Below are 4,469 nucleotides of genomic sequence, written 5' to 3'. Positions count from 1 at the left end.
TTCCTAAAGGTTTAGGGATTCCAAGTCATTGTTGGTGCAATGACAGAAGGTACGATCATGTCTTTAGGGGGAGTTACTCTTTAAGGACATGAAATTTTTTTTTTCATACACCTTGGGAGGTGGTTAACCTTCTCTTAGAGAAAATGCTCAAGGTTGGGCATTGAAATTAATGGGGAGTGGATATCCTCATTGTTTAAGTGGAGTTTGCTCATGGATGAGCATTTGATAAAAATTAAGGGTATGGGACCTTCATTTGGGTTGTTCAAGTGGTTAATGCTTAAGGATGAGCATTGATGATAATGAAGGGTATGAGATCTTTATTATCGTGTTGATCACAACGAGTGAAGTTGTGAACAATGATAAGAAACTTTTCAGGGGAAGAGGTTGTGGTTGATGTGTGCCCAAAGATGGGGGCATGTTTATGATGTGTGTCAATAGGGGGAGAATGCATGGTTAAATTAGGCCTTCAGTACCTAAAGGGGGAGTTTGCCTTGTAAAAAAAGGAGAAGAATAGAGGGAACCATCATTCAGATATTGGCATGAAGGGAGTTGAGGCTATGGGATTAGCCTAATTTCCTAACTTAACATGTGGTATTGTCAAACATCAAAAAGGGAGAGATTGTTGGTGCAATATTCCCTAGGTCAAGGTTGACCTGTTTGACTGGGCTTGAAGTGAGTCAAGCTCGAGTCTTGATGATTTGGTTTCGATGTTTGACAATACTTGTAGACAACACATGAACATTGCAGGTGCAATGTTCATGTGCAGCGGAAATGTACAACACTTGGGTGAAGGGGTCTATCATAATTTTTGGTACAGCCAAGGATATTTTTTGTTAGTCCTATTGGGTTGATAAAAGAGGGATGATTTGTCTCTAAAAAATAGAAATAACTCTTTTCTCAATCTTTTAACTTAGTTGGATAACATGTTTAAAGTAAAATAGAAATAAATTGAACAATTAAAGAAAGTAAGACAATTGTTTATTTGATTATAAGTTAAGTGGTTGTTAATCTAAGACATTGAAGAAAACTTCATTAGAATATACTCTTTTGCTGAAGGCGAAGTAGTCTCTTGCACACTTTTAAATTTACAAAAGATTAGGAAAATGAATACAGGATTTGTAGTTCAGTTGTTGTTTAATTTCTAATTTTAGGAGTTTTTTTTATAGTTCTTGAAAAATCTTATCTGTGTCTTAAAGGCACCTCAAGATGGTCTAAGGCATCTTCAACGATATAAGTTTTATCGTCGAAGATAAAACTTTATCTTCGGCTAATCGTCATTGAAGATGCTTTCAACATGCTTGAAGACACCTTCCATGTATCCCCTCGGATGGGTCTAGTGGCTAACGCATGAGGTGTTGCCACAATAAGGTATGAGGTTCGAATTTCGACAAAGTCGAGGTAAATACCTCCCTTATGTACTAGTCACTATTCAAAGGCTACTAGCCGTCCGTGATTTACCTCCTCCGTGTTGGCATTGGGACGGGTTGACGGGGGCACTGAGCGCGAGCGTATTCACCTTTTGCCACAATGGAGGCGCCTTCCATAAGTTTGAAGGCGCCTTCCTCCAACAACTGCTAGCAGACTCTAGCAGTTTCGTGTGAGTGATTTTGGTCATTTGGAATTTGACTCACTTGAATCCATCTTTCTGCTTTCTCCTCGAGCAGACTTCTACCCAGATTTCTCGTCCCTCGGAAGCATTGCACGCACCCTTCTTGCTTGTCGGTGTACTCTTTCATAACTTCTTGTCTCTCGGATGCACCAAGCTCATTGGCTCCTTTCTCGTGTTATTCTTCTCGTCCGTTGCGTCTTCCACTCGACTTCATGTGCTCCTAAGTTTCTGCACACTTAGACACAAGGTATCAAATACAAACACGATATAACTTAACTCAGTTGACTATATTAAAATTATCTTGGGTACTTACGACCTCTCTCTTTTTGATATACATCAACCCGAGTTAAAGTTAGAGATAAAACAAAATACAATATTCTAATTAAGTGCAAATAAACACTAATTATTTAACAAATACAGAAATAAATTTTCAATTATCCCAACTCCCCTTAACTTATATCTATTTTTCTCTCTTTCATTACATCAAAAAATTTAAAAATAAAATAAAATAAACAATTAGAAAATTTTAAAATATTCTTCTAGGGGTACATAAAAAATTACCAGTACATTAATATTTTTAAGAAATAATTTTTAAAAGTATTCTATTTTTACTAATTAATCTTCTATTTTTGACAAAAATAATTTTAAAATAATTTTTTGATTTAAAAAAAACTTGAAATTTTTTGTCAAACATAAATAGAATAATGTATATTAGTAAAAAAAATTTCATAGTAAAACATTATTTAATCGAACAGAACTGATTTATTTCAATAGAACAACCTAATTTTTAAAAATAAGTCTTAAAAAATATTTTTTCAACTCTAAAAATTTTACTAATTTTCTTGAGTATAAACAGATTGTTTAATGGTAAAAAAATTAATCAAAATTTCTAGATTTCTATTTTTTTTAAAAAAATTAATATTAAAAATTAACTTAAAAAAATAATTCGTAATAATTCAGATAATATTTAAAAAATATCAAAAAAATTTATTATAATAGAGAACATCATGTTTTATTTTAGAAAAATAAAAGTTTTTCAAAAATAAGTCTACAAAATATTTTTTTAGTTTTCAAACTACGATTTTCGTTTAGAAAATTCATAGAAAATAACTTAAAGGAAAAGAAATTTTGAAAGTTTTTTTGTTAGTAGATAATATTTTTGATAAAATTTTGAGCAATAAATATGATTAGAAAGTTATTGAAATAATTGATTTTACAAAAAAGGAATAAATTAAGCAAATTAATTTTCCAGCATGTATAAAAATTAGTTTATTGAGTTAAGCATGATTTTAGTATCCAAAATAAGTTTTCTACTGAATTAATACAAATTTTTTATGGTATATGATTTGTAGGGATTTTTCTAATTTGACCCTTTTAAAATCTGAAATATCATTTATGCCCTTTAAATTTTTTTCGAGGAATATTCAAATTTTCACATGCGTGATCATTCTTCAATTTTTCTATTTATTCTTTTTATTTTTTTGTTTTCTATTTTAAAATTATCATACATATTTAAGGGGCATGAATTTGCTAAGTTTAATTTTAACTTAGCATTATCTGTTTCTAATTTTAACATATTTTTAGACAACATATTAATGAATTTTAAAGATTTTTTAGGAGACAGTGCACGTATCTTACTTATCTTTAGGTTTGTTCCTTACCCTTCATCGTTGTTTTCCTCTAAAGATCCTCCCCTTCGTCGATGCTCATCTTTGAGAAACTTTCGGAGTTCCTTCGGTGGTCTACCATTAGGGCTAATCTGGCGCACACTTCTAGTTTCGATTATGATGATAATGATTCGTCTCATATTGCCTTCAAGGTCTTGTGCTTCGATCTTGTTAGTCTTTTGCCCTTGTCTTTCTCCTTCTTCTTCATTTTTTAACAGTCATTCTTGATGTGCCATTTTTCTTGGCAGACATTGAACCTTCCTTTTATTCTGAAGGTGTTTTTTCATCGGCGACTTATTAAATTTATTAGTTTTAATAAATTTACTAAACTTTCTTACCAATAACGCTGCTTCATCTTTGTCGATTGATGCTTTAGAGTCTTGTTCATTCTTCTGGGCCTTCAGGGCAAGGCTATCGTTCGACTTCTTGATTTCTATATGATTTGCATATCGAGTTTCATGAAGTTTGAAAATCAAAAATAATTTTTTTAGTGTACTTATCTCGAAGTTCTTAGAGATGTAGTATGCATCTATTAAGGATGATCATTCTGGAGTTCTCGGAAAAGCATTAAGCGCATATTGGATAGAATCTCGGTTCATTATCGATTCTGTGAGATTGTTGAGTTGAGTGATGAGTTCTTTGATCCTTGCTTGGAGTTAAGCTACCTTCTCTCCCTTGGTCATCTGGAAGTTCGTTAATTGGGTTCGGAGGATGCCCCATTTTGCTAACTTGGCTTCCGAAGTACCTTCATGTAGTTCCAAGAATTTCTCCTAGAGATTTTTAGTGGAGTCGTAGCTGTCGATTCCATTAACATCCTAGGGCAGAAGAACGCTCAACAGATACACTTTGCTTTACTGTTTGCCATGAAATCGGCTTGTTCTTTTTTTGTCAATGAGTATTCTTCTTTTTCAGCTTCTTATTGGTCCTTAGGGGCTACAAAATTATATTTCATTATTAAAAGAATTTTAAAGTCTATTTTGAAAAAATACCTCTATCTGGTGCTTCCATTGCGTGAAGTCTCACTCGAACTTCGGTGGATGAATGCTTGGCTCTGATACCAATTATTTGTCCTGTGCTGCTGGTAAGAGAGGAGTGAATTATCTGTAAAAAATAGAAATAATCTCTTTCTCAATCTTTCAACTTAGTTTGATAGCATGTTTAAAATAAAATAGAAATAAACTAAACAACTGAAG

This window comes from Zingiber officinale, chromosome 7A (assembly GCF_018446385.1).
Source record: "Zingiber officinale cultivar Zhangliang chromosome 7A, Zo_v1.1, whole genome shotgun sequence".
NCBI classification, from domain to species: domain Eukaryota; kingdom Viridiplantae; phylum Streptophyta; class Magnoliopsida; order Zingiberales; family Zingiberaceae; genus Zingiber; species Zingiber officinale.
This window is presented reverse-complemented; position numbering follows the sequence as displayed.